The 24,046-nt window shown below is 33.0% G+C and overlaps 1 protein-coding gene across 3 annotated transcripts in view; it reads right to left on the minus strand.

The window, feature by feature from the left end:
* LOC133608399 (multiple C2 and transmembrane domain-containing protein 2-like) overlaps positions 1-22,838 on the minus strand; it is a 130,762-nt gene extending 107,924 nt beyond the window's left edge. For 2 of the 3 annotated variants that reach the window (XM_061963607.2, XM_061963605.2), the window contains exon 1: positions 22,306-22,794. The gene's annotated coding sequence lies outside the window, so the exon portion shown is untranslated. The other variant, XM_061963606.2, reaches the window with a different exon arrangement.
* Between the last annotated feature and the right edge of the window lie 1,208 nt (positions 22,839-24,046).

Consider the following 24,046-nt stretch of genomic DNA (forward strand, 5'->3'; position numbering starts at 1 on the left):
TAAAAGAAGGTAAATGGACAGTAAAAGACAATAAAACATCAAATGGAAGGTAAAAGAAGGTAAATGGACAGTAAAAGACAATAAAACATCAAATGGAAGGTAAAAGAAGGTAAATGGACAGTAAAAGACAATAAAACATCAAATGGAAGGTAAAAGAAGGTAAATGGACAGTAAAAGACAATAAAACATCAAATGGAAGGTAAAAGAAGGTAAATGGACAGTTAAAGACAATAAAACATCAAATGGAAGGTAAAAGAAGGTAAATGGACAGTAAAAGACAATAAAACATCAAATGGAAGGTAAAAGAAGGTAAACGGACAGTAAAAGACAATAAAACATCAAATGGAAGGTAAAAGAAGGTAAACGGACAGTAAAAGACAATAAAACATCAAATGGAAGGTAAAAGAAGGTAAACGGACAGTAAAAGACAATAAAACATCAAATGGAAGGTAAAAGAAGGTAAATGGACAGTAAAAGACAATAAAACATCAAATGGAAGGTAAAAGAAGGTAAATGGACAGTAAAAGACAATAAAACATCAAATGGAAGGTAAAAGAAGGTAAATGGACAGTAAAAGACAATAAAACATCAAATGGAAGGTAAAAGAAGGTAAATGGACAGTAAAAGACAATAAAACATCAAATGGAAGGTAAAAGAAGGTAAATGGACAGTAAAAGACAATAAAACATCAAATGGAAGGTAAAAGAAGGTAAATGGACAGTAAAAGACAATAAAACATCAAATGGAAGGTAAAAGAAGGTAAATGGACAGTAAAAGACAATAAAACATCAAATGGAAGGTAAAAGAAGGTAAATGGACAGTAAAAGACAATAAAACATCAAATGGAAGGTAAAAGAAGGTAAACGGACAGTAAAAGACAATAAAACATCAAATGGAAGGTAAAAGAAGGTAAACGGACAGTAAAAGACAATAAAACATCAAATGGAAGGTAAAAGAAGGTAAATGGACAGTAAAAGACAATAAAACATCAAATGGAAGGTAAAAGAAGGTAAATGGACAGTAAAAGACAATAAAACATCAAATGGAAGGTAAAAGAAGGTAAATGGACAGTAAAAGACAATAAAACATCAAATGGAAGGTAAAAGAAGGTAAATGGACAGTAAAAGACAATAAAACATCAAATGGAAGGTAAAAGAAGGTAAATGGACAGTAAAAGACAATAAAACATCAAATGGAAGGTAAAAGAAGGTAAATGGACAGTAAAAGACAATAAAACATCAAATGGAAGGTAAAAGAAGGTAAATGGACAGTAAAAGACAATAAAACATCAAATGGAAGGTAAAAGAAGGTAAATGGACAGTAAAAGACAATAAAACATCAAATGGAAGGTAAAAGAAGGTAAATGGACAGTTAAAGACAATAAAACATCAAATGGAAGGTAAAAGAAGGTAAATGGACAGTAAAAGACAATAAAACATCAAATGGAAGGTAAAAGAAGGTAAACGGACAGTAAAAGACAATAAAACATCAAATGGAAGGTAAAAGAAGGTAAATGGACAGTAAAAGACAATAAAACATCAAATGGAAGGTAAAAGAAGGTAAATGGACAGTAAAAGACAATAAAACATCAAATGGAAGGTAAAAGAAGGTAAATGGACAGTAAAAGACAATAAAACATCAAATGGAAGGTAAAAGAAGGTAAATGGACAGTAAAAGACAATAAAACATCAAATGGAAGGTAAAAGAAGGTAAATGGACAGTAAAAGACAATAAAACATCAAATGGAAGGTAAAAGAAGGTAAATGGACAGTAAAAGACAATAAAACATCAAATGGAAGGTAAAAGAAGGTAAATGGACAGTAAAAGACAATAAAACATCAAATGGAAGGTAAAAGAAGGTAAACGGACAGTAAAAGACAATAAAACATCAAATGGAAGGTAAAAGAAGGTAAACGGACAGTAAAAGACAATAAAACATCAAATGGAAGGTAAAAGAAGGTAAACGGACAGTAAAAGACAATAAAACATCAAATGGAAGGTAAAAGAAGGTAAACGGACAGTAAAAGACAATAAAACATCAAATGGAAGGTAAAAGAAGGTAAACGGACAGTAAAAGACAATAAAACATCAAATGGAAGGTAAAAGAAGGTAAACGGACAGTAAAAGACAATAAAACATCAAATGGAAGGTAAAAGAAGGTAAATGGACAGTAAAAGACAATAAAACATCAAATGGAAGGTAAAAGAAGGTAAATGGACAGTAAAAGACAATAAAACATCAAATGGAAGGTAAAAGAAGGTAAATGGACAGTAAAAGACAATAAAACATCAAATGGAAGGTAAAAGAAGGTAAATGGACAGTAAAAGACAATAAAACATCAAATGGAAGGTAAAAGAAGGTAAATGGACAGTAAAAGACAATAAAACATCAAATGGAAGGTAAAAGAAGGTAAATGGACAGTAAAAGACAATAAAACATCAAATGGAAGGTAAAAGAAGGTAAATGGACAGTAAAAGACAATAAAACATCAAATGGAAGGTAAAAGAAGGTAAATGGACAGTAAAAGACAATACAACATCAAATGGAAGGTAAAAGAAGGTAAATGGACAGTAAAAGACAATAAAACATCAAATGGAAGGTAAAAGAAGGTAAATGGACAGTAAAAGACAATAAAACATCAAATGGAAGGTAAAAGAAGGTAAATGGACAGTAAAAGACAATAAAACATCAAATGGAAGGTAAAAGAAGGTAAATGGACAGTAAAAGACAATAAAACATCAAATGGAAGGTAAAAGAAGGTAAACGGACAGTAAAAGACAATAAAACATCAAATGGAAGGTAAAAGAAGGTAAATGGACAGTAAAAGACAATAAAACATCAAATGGAAGGTAAAAGAAGGTAAATGGACAGTAAAAGACAATAAAACATCAAATGGAAGGTAAAAGAAGGTAAATGGACAGTAAAAGACAATAAAACATCAAATGGAAGGTAAATGAGGGTAAATAGAAAGAAAAAGACAATAAAACAAGGTAAATAAAAAGTCAAAGAGGGTACAGAAAATGTAAATGAGGGTAAAAAGAATATAAATAAAGGTAAATGAGGGTAAAGCAAAGGTAAATGAGGGTAAATATTAGGGCTGTGAATATTTGGGTGTTCTACGATTCGATATAATATCGATTCTTGGGGTCACGATTCCATTCAAAATCGATTCTCGATTCAAAAACTATTTTTTCCCGATTCAAAATGATTCTCTATTCATTCAATACATAGGATTTCAGCTTTGTCAACAAATGCGTGAGCAAATTGTTGAACAGTTTAAGAAACACCTTTCTCAACCAGCTATTGCAAGGAATTTAGGGATTTCCCCATCGGCGCTCCGTAATATCATCAAAGGGTTCAGAGAATCTGGAGAAATCACTGCACGTAAGCAGCTTCGATCCCTCAGGCTGTACTGCATCAACAAGCGACATCAGTGTGTAAAGGATATCACCACATGGGCTCCGGAACACTTCAGAAACCCACTGTCAGTAACTACAGTTGGTCGCTACATCTGTAAGTGCAAGTTAAAACTCTCCTATGCAAGGCGAAAACCGTTTATCAACAACACCCAGAAACGGCCGTCGGCTTCGCTGGGCCTGAGCTCATCTAAGATGGACTGATACAAAGTGGAAAAGTGTTCTATGGTCTGACGAGTCCACATTTCAAATTGTTTTTGGAAACTGTGGACGTCGTGTCCTCCGGACCAAAAAGGAAAAGAACCATCCGGATTGTTCTAGGGTGAAAGTGTAAAAGGCAGCATGTGTGATGGTATGGGGGTGTATTAGTGCCCAAGACATGGGTAACTTACACCATTAATGCTGAAAGGTACATACAGGTTTTGGAGCAAAAATATGTTGTTATCATGGACGCCCCTGCTTATTTCAGCAAGACAATGCCAAGCCAGGTGTTACATCAACGTGGCTTCATAGTAAAAGAGTGCGGGTACTAGACTGGCCTGCCTGTAGTCCAGACCTGTCTCCCGTTGAAAATGTGTGGCACATTATGAAGCCTAAAAATAGCACAACGGAGACTAATGAACAACTTAAGCTGTACATCAAGCAAGAATGGGGAAGAATTCCACCCGAGAAGCCCAACCCAAACGTTTACTGAGTGTTGTTAAAAGGAAAGGCCATGTAACACAGTGGTTTGTAGATTTTTGTAAAAAGCTTTTATAATTGTAAAGGACAATTTGAATCGATTTTTTCCCACACCCCTAGTAAATATAATATAAATAAAGGTAAATGGGGTAAAGAAAAGGTAAATGAGGGTAAATAGAAGATAAAAGGTAAATGAGGGCAAATAGAAAGTAAAAGACAATAAAACAAAGTAAATGGAAGGTAAATAAAACGTAAAAGAGGGTAAATAAAAGGTAAATGAGGGTAAATAGAATATAAATAAAAGGTAAATGAGGGTAAAGAAAAGGTAAATGAGGGTAAATAGATTATAAATAAAAGGTGAATGAGGGTAAAGAAAAGGTAAATGAGGGTAAATAGAAGATAAATAAAATGTAAATGGGGGTAAATACAAAGTAAAAGACCATCAATCAAGGTAAATAAAAGGTAAAAAAGGGTAAAGAAAATATAAATGAGGGTAAAAGACAATAAAACAAAGTAAATGGAAGGTAAATAAAAGGTAAATGAGGGTAAAGAGAAGATAAACAAAATGTAAATGTGGGTAAATAGAAAGTAAAAGACAATAAATCAAGGTAAATAAAAGGTAAAAGAGTGTAAAGAAAAGATAAATAGAAAGTAAAAGACAATAAACCAAAGTAAATGGAAGGTAAATAAAAGGTAAAAGAGGGTAAATAAAAGGTAAATGAGGGTAAATAGAATATAAATAAAAGGTAAATGAAGGTAAAGAAAAGGTAAATGAGGGTAAATAGAATATAAATAAAAGGTAAATGGGGGTAAATAGGAGATAAACAAAAGGTAAATGTGGGTAAATAGAAAGGAAAAGACAATAAATCAAGGTAAATAAAAGGTAAAAGAGGGTAAAGAAAATATAAATGAGGGTAGAAAGGTAAAAGACAATAAAACAAAGTAAATGGAAGGTAAATAAAAGGTAAATGAGGGTACTCAGTGGCCTAGTGGTTAGAGTGTCCGCCCTGAGATCGGTAGGTTGTGGGTTCAAACCCCGGCCGAGTCATACCAAAGACTATAAAAATGGGAGCCATTACCTCCCTGCTTGGCACTCAGTATCAAGGGTTGGAATTGGGGGTTAAATCACCAAAAATGATTCCCGGGCGCGGCCACCGCTGCTGCCCACTGCTCCCCTCACCTCCCAGGGGGTGATCAAGGGTGATGGGTCAAATGCAGAGAATTATTTCGCCACACCTAGTGTGCGTGTGACAATCATTGGTACTTTAACTTAACTTTAACTTTAAACAAAAGGTAAATGTGGGTAAATAGAAAGTAAAAGACAATAAATCAAGGTAAATAAAAGGTAAAAGAGTGTAAAGAAAAGATAAATGAGGGTAAATAGAAAGTGAAAGACAATAAACCAAAGTAAATGGAAGGTAAATAAAAGGTAAATGAGGGTAAAGAAAAAGAAAAAGACAATACAACAAGGTAAATGGAAGGTAAATAGAAAGTAAAAGAGGGTAAAGAAAAGGTATATGAGGGTAAATACAATATAAAGATAAGGTAAAAGAGGGTAAAGAAAAGGTAAATGAGGGTAAATAGAATTTAAATAAAAGGTAAATGGGGTTAAATACAAAGTAAAAGACAATAAATCAAGGTAAATAAAAAGGAAAAGAGGGTAAAGAAAAGATAAATGAGGGTAAATAGAAAGTAAAAGACAATAAAACAAAGTAAATGGAAGGTAAATAAAAGGTAAAATAGGGTGAAGAAAAGGTAAATGAGGGTAATAGAAAGTAAAAGACAATAAAACAAAAGCAAATGGAAGGTAAATAAAAGGTAAATGAGGGTAAATCGAAAGAAAAAGACAATACAACAAGGTAAATGGAAGGTAAATAAACTGTAAAAGAAAATAAAACAAAGAAAATAGACGATAAACTAATTAAATAAAAAGGTAAAACATGAATATAGAAGGTAAAACAAGGTAAGAAAGTCAAATATCAACTCAAGGTAAACAGAAGGTTAAAGGGTAAAAGGTTACTTGAAGGTAAATAGAATGTCAAACAAGGACAATAAAAAGGTAAAAGAGTCAAAAAAGGTAAGCGGAAGGTAAAACAAGGAATATATAAGTAAAACAAGGTAAAAGACAGTCAAACAGGGTAAATAGAAGGTAAAAAGGTCAACACAATGTAAAACAAGGAATATAGAAGGCACAAGAAGGTATATGGAAGGCAAAAGAAAGTGAATCAATGTAAAAGAGTCAAAAAAGGTAAGCAAAGGGTAAAAAGCTAAACAGAAGGTAAAACAAGGAACATAGAAGGTTAAGTAAGTGAAAGAGTAAAAGAAAGTAAATAAAAGCTAAAAAAAAAAAGTAATATAGAAGATAAAAGAAGTGAGATAAAAAGGTAAAAGAATGAATATAGGAGGTGCCTCCTGGATCAACCAAAACCATTGGTGGCTCAGCCGATACCACTTGTGGATCAGCCGATACCACTGGTGGAACAGCCGATACCACTGGTGAATTAAATTATACAACTGGTGGATCAGCCGATACCGCAGGTGGATCAGCCGATACCACTGGTGAATTAAACTATACCACTGGTGGATCAACTGATACCGCAGGTGGATCAACTGATACCGCAGGTGGATCAATCGATACCGCATGTGGATAATCGATACCGCATGTGGATCAATCGATACCACTGGTGGATGTGCCGATACAGGAGCAGGAGGTGGCAGCTTGCAGACATGTTTGCATGAGAAGATGCCAAGGTCGGCCCACACGTGTTCTCAGCATGGCGCCAGGAGCAAAGAGCAAAAGGAGTGCGATACAGGCCACACATCCGCAGCCCGACCCAAATATGAGGATTAGTGTCACGGCCGTGCAGAGAGAGGCGGAGCTAAAAACCCCTGGCTTGCCAAACAATCCATCAGTGCAAACACTCCATGTTAGAGCCGGTTGTTCAACGTCACATGGCCATGAGGGGGCGCTACTGAGACATAAACACACTTTTTAATCTGCTTACATGAAAGGAATTTGTACTCAACTGAAATCCAGCAGACTTTGATCCAGCTCACAAACACACAGGAGTAGTTTAGTAACAATATTACAACATGGAGTAGTTTAGTAACAATATTACAACATGGAGTAGTTTGGTAACAATATTACAACATGGAGTAGTTTAGTAACAATATTACAACATGGAGTAGTTTAGTAACAATGTTACAACATGGAGTAGTTTAGTAACAATGTTACAACATGGAGTAGTTTAGTAACAATATTACAACATGGAGTAGTTTAGTAACATTACAACATGGAGTAGTTTAGTAACAATGTTACAACATGGAGTAGTTTAGTAACAATATTACAACATGGAGTAGTTTAGTAATAATATTACAACATGGAGTAGTTTAGTAATAATATTACAACATGGAGTAGTTTAGTAATAATATTACAACATGGAGTAATTTAAAAACAATACTAAAATATGACAACATGGAGTAGTTTAGTAACAATGTTACAATATTACCACAAGGAGTAGTTTAGTAACAATACTACAATATTACAACATGGAGTAGTTTAGTAACAATGTTAAAATATTACCACATGGAGTAGTTTAGTAACAATATTACAACATGGAGTAGTTTAGTAACAATGTTACAACATGGAGTAGTTTAGTAACGATACTACAATATTACAACATGGAGTAGTTTAGTAACAATGTTACAATATTACCACATGGAATGGTTTAGTAACAATATTACAACATGGAGTAGCTTAGTAACAATGTTACAATATTACCACATGGAATAGTTTAGTAACAATATTACAACATGGAGTAGTTTAGTAACAATACTACAATATTACAACATGGAGTAGTTTAGTAACAATGTTACAATATTACCACATGGAATAGTTTAGTAAAAATATTACAATATGGAGTAGTTTAGTAACAATATTACAATATGGAGTAGTTTAGTAATGATATTACAACATGGAGTAATTTAAAAACAATACTACAATATGACAACATAGAGTAGTTTAGTAACAATGTTAAAATATTACCACATGGAGTAGTTTAGTAACAATATTACAACATGGAGTAGTTTAGTAACAATGTTACAACATGGAGTAGTTTAGTAACAACGTTACAATATTACCACATGGAGTAGTTTAGTAACAATGTTACAATATGGAGTAGTTTAGTAACAATATTACAATATGGAGTAGTTTAGTAATAATATTACAACATGGAGTAATTTAAAAACAATACTACAATATGACAACATGGAGTAGTTTAGTAACAATGTTACAATATTACCACAAGGAGTAGTTTAGTAACAATACTACAATATTACAACATGGAGTAGTTTAGTGACAATGTTAAAATATTACCACATGGAGTAGTTTAGTAACAATATTACAATATGGAGTAGTTTAGTAATAATATTACAACATGGAGTAATTTAAAAACAATACTACAATATTACAACATGGAGTAGTTTAGTAACAATGTTACAATATTACCACAAGGAGTAGTTTAGTAACAATACTACAATATTACAACATGGAGTAGTTTGGTAACAATGTTAAAATATTACCACATGGAGTAGTTTAGTAACAATATTACAACATGGAGTAGTTTAGTAACAATGTTACAACATGGAGTAGTTTTGTAACAATACTACAATATTACAACATGTAGTAGTTTAGTAACAATGTTACAATATTACCACATGGAATAGTTTAGTAACAATATTACAACATGGAGTAGTTTAGCAACAATATTACAACATGGAGTAGTTTAGTAATAATATTACAACATGGAGTAATTTAAAAACAATACTACAATATGACAACATGGAGTAGTTTAGTAACAATGTTACAATATTACCACAAGGAGTAGTTTAGTAACAATACTACAATATTACAACATGGAGTAGTTTAGTAACAATGCTACAATATTACAACATGGAGTAGTTTAGTAACAATATTACAACATGGAGTAGTTTAGTAACAATATTACAACATGGAGTAGTTTAGTAACAATATTACAACATGCAGTAGTTTAGTAACAATATTACAATATGGAGTAGTTTAGTAACAATGTTACAACATGGAGTAGTTTAGTAACAATATTACAACATGGAGTAGTTTAGTAACAACATTACAACATGGAGTAGTTTAGTAACAATATTACAACATGGAGTAGTTTAGTAACAATATTACAACATGGAGTAGTTTAGTAACAATATTACAATATGGAGTAGTTTAGTAACAATATTACACCATGGAGTAGTTTAGTAAAAATATTACAATATGGAGTAGTTTAGTAACAATATTACAACATGGAGTAGTTTTGTAACAATATTACAACATGGAGTAGTTTAGTAACAATATTACAATATGGAGTAGTTTAGTAACAACATTACAACATGGAGTAGTTTAGTAACAATATTACAACGTGGAGTAGTTTAGTAACAATATTACAACATGGAGTAGTTTAGTAACAATATTACAACTTGGAGTAGTTTAGTTCGTTGCTGTCAAATTTGCAGACATCATGAAGTATGACAATTTGCAGACATCATGAAGTATGGCCATATGATGACATCATGAAGTATGGCCATATGATGACATCATGAAGTATGGCCATATGATGACATCATTCAAGTCTGTATCATGTCAAGGTGGATATTGCACAACCTGGTTGGTGTGTTCATAGACATGTTATAAGTAGACGCAGCATTGGCTGCTGTGACGCGAGAAATTGGGGCGCCATCTTGAAGTGGTGATGAGGAGCCGGCGAGCAGCCTAAACTGACTCATCATATGTTTTTTTCCCTTCTCTGGGATTATATTCCCAGTTTTGATCTGGGACGTCTGGTCACTTCTAGCATATAAAAATATTCTATTACTGCTAAGCAAACTATGAATAATAAAACATGTGTCCTTTATCATAGCTACACGTATGACCAAAAAAGGGGATGAAAATCAGTGGTATTCAGTGAGGTAAGATGAATTAAATGTTCATTGCTCCTGACAAATGAATCGCACTGAGTGGAGCGGATCACCACTCCAAGATGGCGGCCCCGCGTCTCGTCGGCGCCAGTAGGCAGTAGCGCTCCATGCTGCGTACCCTTACAACATGTCTATGGGTGTGTCCTCTCACACAGACTGCAGGAAGAAGAAGTCATGTGACTTCCTCTTCCACTCAATCAAAGAGTGAAAGTTCACTCAACTGATTTCTACTCTTCTTCTTTTTTGTCTCTTTCGTTTTCTATTCTTTTTTGTTTTTGCTTCCTTTTTTCTTCTTTTAATTATTGTTCTACTTCCTTTTTCTTCTTTTTGGTCACTTTTTCCTCACTCTACTTGTTTTCTTCTTCTTTGTTTTTGTCTTTTTTTTTATTGTTTTTCTACGTTTTCTTCTTTATTTCTTATTCTTTTCATTATTTGTCTACTTCTTTTTTCTTATTCTTTTACTTTATTATATTCTTATTCTATTTTTATTATTATTTGTCTATTTCTTTTTCATTTCCCCTTTAGTTTCTCTTTTTTATTCTTCATTTTCTTTTTCCTTTTTCTTCTTTTACTTTCTTTCTTTTTTTCTAGTTCTTTTTTGTCTTCCTTTTCTAACTTTTTATTTCTTTCCTTCTTTAACTTTTTTTACTACTTTTTTCTACTTTTTCTATTACTTCTTTTTTGTCATTTTTTCCACTTTCTACTTTTTCTTCTTTTTTATATTTTCTAATTATTTTTCGTCTTTTTTTTAATTGTTTTTCCACGTTTTCTTCTTTATTTCTTATTCTTTTCATTATTTGTCTACTTCTTTTTTCTTATTCTTTTACTTTATTATATTCTTATTCTATTTTTATTATTATTTGTCTATTTCTTTTTCATTTCCCCTTTAGTTTCTCTTTTTTATTCTTCATTTTCTTTTTCCTTTTTCTTCTTTTACTTTCTTTCTTTTTTTCTAGTTCTTTTTTGTCTTCCTTTTCTAACTTTTTATTTCTTTCCTTCTTTAACTTTTTTTTACTACTTTTTTTCTACTTTTTCTTTTACTTCTTTTTTGTCATTTTTTTCCACTTTCTACTTTTTCTTTTTCTTCTTTTTTATATTTTCTAATTATTTTTCGTCTTTTTTTTTATTGTTTTTCTACGTTTTCTTCTTTATTTCTTATTCTTTTCATTATTTGTCTACTTCTTTTTTCTTATTCTTTTACTTTATTATATTCTTATTCTATTTTTATTATTATTTGTCTATTTCTTTTTCATTTCCCTTTAGTTTCTCTTTTTCTTCTTCATTTTCTTTTTCCTTTTTCTTCTTTTACTTTCTTTCTTTTTTTCTAGTTCTTTTTTGTCTTCCTTTTCTAACTTTTTATTTCTTTCCTTCTTTAACTTTTTTTTACTACTTTTTCTTTTACTTCTTTTTTGTCATTTTTTCCACTTTCTACTTTTTCTTTTTCTTCTTTTTTATATTTTCTAATTATTTTTCGTCTTTTTTTTAATTGTTTTTCTACGTTTTCTTCTTTATTTCTTATTCTTTTCATTATTTGTCTACTTCTTTTTTCTTATTCTTTTACTTTATTATATTCTTATTCTATTTTTATTATTATTTGTCTATTTCTTTTTCATTTCCCCTTTAGTTTCTCTTTTTATTCTTCATTTTCTTTTTCCTTTTTCTTCTTTTACTTTCTTTTTTTCTGGCTTCCTTTTCTAACTTTTTATTTCTTTCCTTTTTTAACTTTTTTTTACTACTTTTTTTCTACTTTTTCTTTTACTTCTTTTTTGTCATTTTTTCCTCTTTCTACTTTTTCTTTTTCTTCTTTTTTTATATTTTCAAATTATTTTTCCACATTTTCTTCTTTATTTCTTATTATTTTTATTTGTCTACTTCTTTTTTTGATGTGTTTTCTTCTTCTTGTACTTTATTTTTATATATTTATTTATTTTTCTTATTTGTCTACTTCTTTTTATTTTCCCATTTATTTTTTATTTTTCTTCTTTCTCTTTTTATTCCTAATTTTCTTCTTTTTTCCTCTTTTTCTTCTTCCAAGTTCTTTTTGTCTTCTTTTTCTTAACTTTTTATTTCTTTCCTTTTTTAAGTTTTTCTTCTTCTTTTCCTTTCCTTGCTGTCTTCCTCTTCCTGACGTGAGCGTGTGATTTGAGTGATTCGTGTCGCAACACGACCGCACGTTACTTCCTGCCAGCGAGCAGGAAACCAGCACGCAGATGAGAAAGACGACGTCACAGCTGATTTTGTTTGGAGGTCCCAACATGTTCAGCGGAATGTTCCGTGGCTGCCGTGAAGCACCTCGACACACAGACATTCTCTTTACTGCACTGTTAACTGAAGCAGCAAACTTTCTCATGCACTCCTAATCATTAACCAAAGTATGATTATTTGGTGCACAATAGCTTTTTTTATTGGCCCTGGACACATTGTAAACATTAAATGAGTCATTATTATGGAGATATGTTAGTAGACCATTATTTTTTTAATCCGATTAATCATAATTAATTAATTATGATTAATCGCGTATATACGCGATTAATCACGCAATAGTTTTGTCAAAATTAGTATGCTAATATTTTATGCTAATATTTTCGCTCATTTCATTCATATAAATATAAACCTAAACATCAAGTGCTTATGTTACTTGGCGCCACCTTAGAAGTATACTAACATGTTATTATGCTAACATTAGCATGCTAACATTTTACGCTAACGTTTTATAAAATTTTTCAATCTAAAATGCATAGCTTTGATGCTTGACGCCATCTTGGAAGTACACTAACATGTCGTATGTTATGGTGCTAACATTAGCAATGCTAACATTAGCATGCTAACATGTTATGCTAACATTTTATAAAAAAATGTCAATCTAAAATGCATGGCTTTTGATGATTGGCGCCATGTTGGAAGTGCACTAACATGTCGTGTGTTATGATGCTAACATTAGCATGCTAACATTTTATGCTAACGTTGTATAAAAAAATTCAATCTAAAATGTATGGCTTTACGTACGTTTTAAGCTAGCATTTCAGCTAATTTGATACGCTTAAACAAAAAAAAAACATGGCTTTTGATACTTGGCGCCACCTTAGAAGTATACTAACATGTTATTATGCTAACATTAGCATGCTAACATTTTACGCTAACATTTTATAAAAATGTTCAATCTAAAATGTATGACTTTTGATGCTTGGCGCCACCTTAGAAGTATACTAACATATTATTATGCTAACATTAGCATGCTAACATTTTACGCTAACGTTTTATAAAATTTTTCAATCTAAAATGTATGACTTTTGATGCTCGGCGCCATCTTGGAAGTACACTAACATGTCGTATGTTATTATGCTATCATTAGCATGCTAAAATGTTATGCTAACGTTTTATAAAAATTTTCAATCTAAAATGTATGGCTTGTGATGCTTGGCGCCATCTTGGAAGTACACTAACATGTCGTATGTTATTATGCTAACATTAGCATGCTAACATTTTATGCTAACGTTGTATAAAAAATTTCAATCTAAAATGTATGGTTTTTGATGCTTGGCGCCACCTTAGAAGTATACCAACATGTTATTATGCTAACATTAGCATGCTAACATTTTACGCTAACGTTTTATAAAATTTTTCAATCTAAAATGTATGACTTTTGATGCTTGGCGCCATCTTGGAAGTACACTAACATGTCGTATGTTATTATGCTAACATTAGCATGCTAACATGTTATGCTAACATTTTATAAAAAATTTCAATCTAAAATGTATGGCTTTTGATGATTGGCGCCATGTTGGAAGTACACTAACATGTCGCATGCTAACATTTATGCTATCATTTTATAAAAAATTTCAATCTAAAATGTATGGCTTAACGTACGTTTTAAGCTAGCATTTCAGCTAATTTGATACGCTTAAACAAAAAAAAAAAACATGGCTTTTGATACTTGGCGCCACCTTAGAAGTATACTAACATGTTATCATGCTAACATTAGCATGCTAACATTTTACGCTAACGTTTTATAAAATTTTTCAATCTATAATGTATGACTTTTGATGCTCGGCGCCATCTTGGAAGTACACTAACATGTCGTATGTTATTATGCTATCATTAGCATGCTAAAATGTTATGCTAACGTTTTATAAACATTTTCAATCTAAAATGTATGACTTTTGATGCTTGGCGCCATCTTGGAAGTACACTAACATGTCGTATGTTATTATGCTATCATTAGCATGCTAAAATGTTATGCTAACGTTTTATAAACATTTTCAATCTAAAATGTATGGCTTGTGATGCTTGGCGCCATCTTGGAAGTACACTAACATGTCGTATGTTATAATGCTAACATTAGCATGCTATCATTCTATGCTAACGTTTTATAAAATTTTTCCATCTAAAATGTATGGCTTTTGATGCTGTTGCTAACATTACCATGCTAATGTTTTGAGCTAACATTTGCCTAATTTTAAAACTTAAAATTCATTGGTTTTTAGAACATGTCTCCATCTTGCAAGTATGCTAACTGTTCCCATCATAACAAGCTAGCGTTAGCATGCTAATGTTTTCTGCCGGCTCCATCAAAATGTTGCTAACGTTTTAAGCTAGCATTTCAGCTAATTTAATACGCTTAAACAAAAAAAACATGGCTTTTGATACTTGGCGCCACCTTAGAAGTATACTAACATGTTATTATGCTAACATTAGCATGTTAACATTTTACGCTAACATTTTATAAAAATTTTCAATCTAAAATGTATGACTTTTGATGCTTGGCGCCATCTTGGGAGTACACTAACATGTCGTATGTTATTATGCTATCATTAGCATGCTAAAATGTCATGCTAACGTTTTATAAAAATTTTCAATCTAAAATGTATGGGTTTTGACGATTGGCGCCATGTTGGAAGTACACTAACATGTCGTGTGCTATGATGCTAACATTGTCATGCTAACATTAGCATGCTAACATTTTATGCTAACGTTGTATAAAAATTTTCAATCTAAAATGTATGGCTTTACGTACGTTTTAAGAGCTTAAACAAAAAAAAACATGGCTTTTGACTCTTGGCGCCACCTTAGAAGTATACTAACATGTTATTATGCTAACATTAGCATGCTAACATTTTACGCTAACGTTTTATAAAATTTTTCAATCTAAAATGTATGACTTTTGATGCTTGGCGCCATCTTGGAAGTACACTAACATGTCGTGTGTTATAATGCTAACATTAGCATGCTAACATTTTATGCTAACGTTTTATAAAAAATTTCCATCTAAAATGTATGGCTTTTGATGCTTGGCGCCATCTTGGAAGTACACTAACATGTCGTGTGTTATGATGCTAACATTAGCATGCTAACATTAGCATGCTAACATTTTATGCTAACGTTTTATAAAAAATTTCAATCTAAAATGTATGGCTTTACGTACGTTTTAAGCTAGCATTTCAGCTAATTTGATACGCTTAAACAAAAAAAAAACATGGCGCCACCTTATATGCTAACATTAGCATGCTAACATTTTACGCTAACGTTTTATAAAATTTTTCAATCTAAAATGTATGGCTTTTGATGCTTGGCGCCATCTTGGAAGTACACTAACATGTCGTATGTTATTATGCTATCATTAGCATGCTAAAATGTTATGCTAACGTTTTATAAACATTTTCAATCTAAAATGTATGGCTTGTGATAATTGCCGCCATCTTGGAAGTACACTAACATGTCATATGTTATAATGCTAACATTAGCATGCTAACATTTTATGCTAACGTTTTATAAAAATTTTCCATCTAAAATGTATGGCTTTACGTACGTTTTAAGAGCTTAAACAAAAAAAACATGGCTTTTGACTCTTGGCGTCACCTTAGAAGTATACTAACATGTTATCATGCTAACATTAGCATGCTAACATTTTACGCTAATGTTTTATAAAATTTTTCAATCTAAAATGTATGACTTTTGATGCTCGGCGCCATCTTGGAAGTACACTAACATGTCGTATGTTATTATGCTAACATTAGCATGCTGACATGTTATGCTAACATTTTATAAAAAATTTCAATCTAAAATGTATGGCTTTTGATGATTGGCGCCATCTTGGAAGGACACTAACATGTCGTATGTTATTATGCTAACATTACCATGCTAATGTTTTGAGCTAACATTTGCCTAATTTTCAAACCTAAAATTCATTGGTTTTTAGAACATGTCTCCATCTTGCAAGTATGCTAACTGTTCCCGTCATAACAAGCTAGCGTTAGCATGCTAACGTTTTCTGCCGGCTCCAACAAAATGTTGCTAACGTTTCGAGCTAGCATTTCATGCTAATTTGATACGCTAAAACCAACAAAAATCATGGCTTTTGATACTCGGCGCCATCTTAGAAGCATGCTAACTTGTCCTACGTTATTATGCTATCATTAGCATACTAACATTTTACTTCATTTCGGTACATTTAAATCTATAATTCATGGGTTTTGAGACATGTCTCCATCTTGCAAGTATGCTAACTGTTCCCATTATAACAAGCTAGCGTTAGCATGCTAGCGTTAGCATGCTAGCGTTAGCATGCTAACATTTTCTGCCGGCTCCATCAAAACGTTGCTAACGTTTCGAGCTAGCATTTCATGCTAATTTGATACGCTTAAATCAACAAAAATCATGGCTTTTGATACTCGGCGCCATCTTAGAAGCATGCTAACTTGTCCTATGTTATTATGCTATCATTAGCATACTAATATTTTACTTCATTTCGGTTCATTTAAATCTAAAATTAATGGGTTTTGAGACATGTCTCCATCTTGCAAGTATGCTAACTGTTCCCATTATAACAAGCTAGCGTTAGCATGCTAGCGTTAGCATGCAAACGTTTTCTGCCGGCTCCATCAAAATGTTGCTAATGTTTTAAGATAGCATTTCATGCTAATTTGAGACGTTTAAATTAAAAAAAATCATGGCTTTTGATACTCGGCGCCATCTTAGAAGCATGCTAACTTGTCCTACGTTATTATGCTATCATTAGCATGCTAACATTTTACTTCATTTCGGTTCATTTAAATCTAAAATTCATGGGTTTTGAGACATGTCTCCATCTTGCAAGTATGCTAACTGTTCCCATTATAACAAGCTAGCGTTAGCATGCTAGCGTTAGCATGCAAACGTTTTCTGCCGGCTCCATCAAAACGTTGCTAACGTTTTAAGATAGCATTTCACGCTAATTTGATACGCTTAAACCAACAAAAATCATGGCTTTTGATACTCGGCGCCATCTTAGAAGCATGCTAACTTGTCCTACGTTATTATGCTATCGTTAGCATACTAACATTTTACTTCATTTCGGTTCGTTTAAATCTAAAATTCTTGGGTTTTGAGACATGTCTCCATCTTGCAAGTATGCTAACTGTTCCCATTATAACAAGCTAGCGTTAGCATGCTAGCGTTAGCATGCTAACGTTTTCTGCCGGCTCCATCAAAATGTTGCTAACGTTTCAAGCTAGCATTTCATGCTAATTTGATACGCTAAAACCAACAAAAATCATGGCTTTTGATACTCGGCGCCATCTTAGAAGCATGCTAACTTGTCCTACGTAATTATGCTATCATTAGCATACTAACATTTTACTTCATTTCGGTTCATTTAAATCTAAAATTCATGGGTTTTGAGACATGTCTCCATCTTGCAAGTATGCTAACTGTTCCCATTATAACACGCTAGCGTTAGCATGCTAACATTTTCTGCCGGCTCCAACAAAATGTTGCTAACGTTTTAAGCTAGCATTTCATGCTAATTTGATACGCTTAAATTAAAAAAATCATGGCTTTTGATACTCGGCGCCATCTTAGAAGTATGCTAACTTGTCCTACGTAATTATGCTATCATTAGCATACTAACATTTTACTTCATTGCGGTTCGTTTAAATCTAAAATTCATGGGTTGTGAGACATGTCTCCATCTTGCAAGTATGCTAACTGTTCCCATTATAACAAGCTAGCGTTAGCATGCTAGCGTTAGCATGCTAGCATTAACATGCTAACGTTTTCTGCCGGCTCCATAACGTTTTAAGATAGCATTTCATGCTAATTTGATACGCTTAAATTAAAAAAATCATGACTTTTGATACTCGGCGCCATCTTAGAAGCATGCTAACTTGTCCTACGTTATTATGCTATCATTAGCATGCTAACATTTTACTTCATTTCGGTTCATTTAAATCTAAAATTCATGGGTTTTGAGACATGTCTCCATCTTGCAAGTATGCTAACTGTTCCCATTATAACAAGCTAGCGTTAGCATGCTAGCGTTAGCATGCAAACGTTTTCTGCCGGCTCCATCAAAATGTTGCTAACGTTTCAAGCTAGCATTTCATGCTAATTTGATACGCTTAAATCAACAAAAATCATGGCTTTTGATACTCGGCGCCATCTTAGAAGCATGCTAACTTGTCCTACGTTATTATGCTACCATTAGCATACTAACATTTTACTTCATTTCGGTTCATTTAAATCTAAAATTCTTGGGTTTTGAGACATGTCTCTATCTTGCAAGTATGCTAACTGTTCCCATTATAACATGCTAGCGTTAGCATGCTAGCGTTAGCATGCTAGCATTAGCATGCTAACGTTTTCTGCCGGCTCCATCACGTTTTAAGATAGCATTTCATGCTAATTTGATACGCTTAAACCAACAAAAATCATGGCTTTTGATACTCGGCGCCATCTTAGAAGCATGCTAACTTGTCCTACGTTATTATGCTATCATTAGCATACTAACATTTTACTTCATTTCGGTTCATTTAAATCTAAAATTCATGGGTTTTGAGACATGTCTCCATCTTGCAAGTATGCTAACTGTTCCCATTATAACAAGCTAGCGTTAGCATGCTAGCGTTAGCATGCTAACGTTTTCTGCCGGCTCCATCAAAATGTTGCTAATGTTTTAAGATAGCATTTCATGCTAATTTGAGACGCTTAAATTTAAAAAATCATGGCTTTTGATACTCGGCGCCATCTTAGAAGCATGCTAACTTGTCCTACGTTATTATGCTATCATTAGCATACTAACATTTTACTTCATTTTGGGTCATTAAAATCTAAAATTCATGGGTTTTGAGACATGTCTCCATCTTGCAAGTATGCTAACTGTTCCCATTATAACAAGCTAGCGTTAGCATGCTAGCGTTAGCATGCTAGCATTAGCATGCTAACGTTTTCTGCCGGCTCCAACAAAATGTTGCTAACGTTTTAAGCTAGCATTTCATGCTAATTTGATACGCTTAAATCAACAAAAATCATGGCTTTTGATACTCGGCGCCATCTTAGAAGTATGCTAACTTGTCCTACGTAATTATGCTATCATTAGCAGACTAACATTTTACTTCATTTCGGTTCATTTAAATCTAAAATTCATGGGTTTTGAGACATGTCTCCATCTTGCAAGTATGCTAACTGTTCCCATTATAACAAGCTAGCGTTAGCATGCTAACATTTTCTGCCGGCTCCAACAAAATGTTGCTAACGTTTTAAGCTAGCATTTCATGCTAATTTGATACGCTAAAACCAACAAAAATCATGCCTTTTGATACTCGGCGCCATCTTAGAAGCATGCTAACTTGTCCTACGTTATTATGCTATCATTAGCATGCTAACATTTTACTTCATTTCGGTTCATTTAAATCTAAAATTCATGGGTTTTGAGACATGTCTCCATCTTGCAAGTATGCTAACTGTTCCCATTATAACAAGCTAGCGTTAGCATGCTAGCGTTAGCATGCAAACGTTTTCTGCCGGCTCCATCAAAATGTTGCTAACGTTTTAAGATAGCATTTCATGCTAATTTGATAGGCTTAAATTAAAAAAATCATGGCTTTTGATACTCGGCGCCATCTCAGAAGTATGCTAACTTGTCCTACGTAATTATGCTATCATTAGCATGCTAACATTTTACTTCATTTTGGGTCATTTAAATCTATAATTCATGGGTTTTGAGACATGTCTCCATCTTGCAAGTATGCTAACTGTTCCCATTATAACAAGCTAGCGTTAGCATGCTAACGTTTTCTGCCGGCTCCATCAAAATGTTGCTAACGTTTCAAGCTAGCATTTCATGCTAATTTGATACGCTAAAACCAACAAAAATCATGGCTTTTGATACTCGGCGCCATCTTAGAAGCATGCTAACTTGTCCTACGTTATTATGCTATCATTAGCATGCTAACATTTTACTTCATTTCGGTTCATTTAAATCTAAAATTCATGGGTTTTGAGACATGTCTCCATCTTGCAAGTATGCTAACTATTCCCATTATAACAAGCTAGCGTTAGCATGCTAGCGTTAGCATGCTAACATTTTCTGCCGGCTCCAACAAAATGTTGCTAACGTTTCAAGCTAGCATTTCATGCTAATTTGATACGCTTAAATCAACAAAAATCATGGCTTTTGATACTCGGCGCCATCTTAGAAGCATGCTAACTTGTCCTACGTTATTATGCTATCATTAGCATACTAACATTTTACTTCATTTCGGTTCATTTAAATCTAAATTCATGGGTTTTGAGACATGTCTCCATCTTCCAAGTATGCTAACTGTTCCCATTGTAACAAGCTAGCGTTAGCATGCTAGCGTTAGCATGCTAGCGTTAGCATGCTAACGTTTTCTGCCGGCTCCATCAAAATGTTGCTAACGTTTCAAGATAGCATTTCATGCTAATTTGATACGCTTAAATCAACAAAAATCATGGCTTTTGATACTCGGCGCCATCTTCGAAGCATGCTAACTTGTCCTACGTTATTATGCTATCGTTAGCATACTAACATTTTACTTAATTTCGGTTCATTTAAATCTAAAATTCTTGGGTTTTGAGACATGTCTCCATCTTGCAAGTATGCTAACTGTTCCCATTATAACAAGCTAGCGTTAGCATGCTAGCGTTAGCATGCTAGCATTAGCATGCTAACATTTTCTGCCGGCTCCATAACGTTTTAAGATAGCATTTCATGCTAATTTTATACGCTTAAATTAAAAAAATCATGGCTTTTGATACTCGGCGCCATCTTAGAAGTATGCTAACTTGTCCTACGTTATTATGCTATCATTAGCATGCTAACATTTTACTTCATTTCGGTTCATTTAAATCTAAAATTCATGGGTTTTGAGACATGTCTCCATCTTGCAAGTATGCTAACTGTTCCCATTATAACAAGCTAGCGTTAGCATGCTAGCGTTAGCATGCAAACGTTTTCTGCCGGCTCCATCAAAATGTTGCTAACGTTTCAAGATAGCATTTCATGCTAATTTGATACGCTTAAATTAAAAAAATCATGGCTTTTGATACTAGGCGCCATCTTAGAAGCATGCTAACTTGTCCTACGTTATTATGCTATCATTAGCATGCTAACATTTTACTTCATTTCGGTTCATTTAAATCTAAAATTCATGGGTTTTGAGACATGTCTCCATCTTGCAAGTATGCTAACTGTTCCCATTATAACAAGCTAGCGTTAGCATGCTAGCGTTAGCATGCTAGCATTAGCATGCTAACGTTTTCTGCCGGCTCCATAACGTTTTAAGATAGCATTTCATGCTAATTTCATACGCTTAAATCAACAAAAATCATGGCTTTTGATACTCGGCGCCATCTTAGAAGCATGCTAACTTGTCCTACGTTATTATGCTATCATTAGCATGCTAACATTTTACTTCATTTCGGTTCATTTAAATCTAAAATTCATGGGTTTTGAGACATGTCTCCATCTTGCAAGTATGCTAACTAACGTTTTATGCAAGCTTTGAAGGTTTAAACAAATAATTTCACACTGTTGGAACACAAACGTGCTAACACGCCCCCTGGCGGCTGGGAGTAGCATACACGATGACGTCACAAAACAATATGCTAATTAGCCGCTAGTAAATTCTTTCATCTTCCAAACACGGCGTGAATTAATTTATTACAAACTGTCCAAGGTGGATTTAGAAAAGCTTAATAAAAAAAAGAAGCGGTGACGTCATCAGACAAACAGGAAGGATTGAAACCAGCAGCGATGAAAAAAAAAAAAACGTTAGCGTGGGAAAATGGAGGACTTGTTGAAAAGTACAACCCGGAAACTCGTCGTCCCAACACAAAAGGAGTGACGCTCAGGTGAAGTTCACCTGGGCGACACCGGAAACCGGGAAAGAAAGACAAACATTTACTTTTTTTTTTACTTTTTTTCTTTTACCTTTGAGTCGACGGTGAAGGTTGTTGGTCCCACGAGAGAGTGTTTGTCTCGCCGCGGCAGCCTCAAACGCATCGCGGTACCGTAAAGCGGACTTCCTCCTCCCTTTTTTTTTTCAATCAAGCGCCAAGTGGTGAGCAACTGACTTCCGCTATATTCCATAATAAAAGCCACGCTAGCCTAAATAGTTGCGAACAAAGACGAGGCTACCAACATATTTGACCGTAAACACGCTCCAATAATCAATTAAACAAATCACTGATCGCTAGATAACTTTAATCTGACCGCAGTGACGTATTTTGAAATTCTCCTTACATTGTATTTCTGCTTGCATTCACTCTAGCTTTATGTTTGTTTAGTCCGAGCAGTAATCACAACTAATCACATCTGTTCATCGCTTTCTCTCCAAAAGTACTTTCAAAATAAAGTACGACATTAAAAAGTGTTTGAATAGCCATATTGGAATGTTATAAATGTTACCAAATTATCTTTAGTCAGTGATTACTCACGCGCTGGTGGCGTCACATGTACGGTTACTCCACATGTTCACATCTTACACAACAAATGGAATTTATGTTCTGTTGCCATGGTGACGACGACTGAAAGGCACCTTTTACCTGTCAATCACAGGGGAGAAACTATGGAGGGTCAAATGGGACAAAATTTAACAAATAAATCAATCTTTAAATAAATAGAAAAAATGTTCATCATTTAATCGTAATTGTAATTCATTACGTAAATGTGTCATGAATGTATAAATAATTTAAATAATTCTACATTGAATTCATATTTTTTAATTTCATTATTGTTTTATTTGTTTTATCTGTCAAAGTGAGCCATCAAAGTCAGGAGGCGGGGCTAAAAGGAATCTAGTCCAATGATTGCCTTGGAACTTTGGAAGACTTTGAAAACAAGGAGTAACCAATCAGGTGTTAGGACACGCCCACTGACTTTGAAGGTGGCGGCTAAGTAGTAACCAATCAGGTGTTAGGACCCGCCCACTGACTTTGATGGATGAATGACATTCTTGAAACGCTGCCACACACGTTCATGAAATAATTAATTCAATCATGAATCAGTAATCAATTGATTAAATATTGAAATAATTAATTAAATCAATAATCAGTTAATGAATGAAATATTTAAATAAATTAAATCAGGACTGGATAGTTGATTAAGTAATTAAATATTGAAATAAGTAAATCATGAATCAATAGTTAATCAAATATTATAATAATTAAGTTAATCATGAATCATGAAATACTTAAATAAATAGTGCAATTAACTAAACTATGAATCAATTATTATTTAATTAAATATTGAAAACATGAACAATAAATGGTTATTTAAATATAACAACCTCAGTTAATTATGAATCAATAAATAATAAATGCATATTATAATTAACTAAATATCAATTATTAATTAATTAAATATTGAAATAATTAAATCATGAATCAATAATCAGTTAGTTAATTAAATACTAAAATAAATAATTAAATGCATTAATAATTATTTTTATATTAAAATATAGATGGCACATTTGATTACACAGATTTTCATTAATTCCAATTATGATTAATTAAAGACACAATGAAGTAATTCATTAAATATTTATAATTTATTTATTTAATTTTGTCCCTAATTAGATTAGACCCTCCATAAAAACCCAGAACTGACGCTCACATAAATAATTCATGGTCCCCGAAAGGGACAAGCAGTAGGAAATGGATGGATGGATGGT

This window comes from Nerophis lumbriciformis, linkage group LG06, assembly GCF_033978685.3.
Source record: "Nerophis lumbriciformis linkage group LG06, RoL_Nlum_v2.1, whole genome shotgun sequence".
In the NCBI taxonomy this organism is placed as follows: Eukaryota; Metazoa; Chordata; class Actinopteri; order Syngnathiformes; family Syngnathidae; genus Nerophis; species Nerophis lumbriciformis.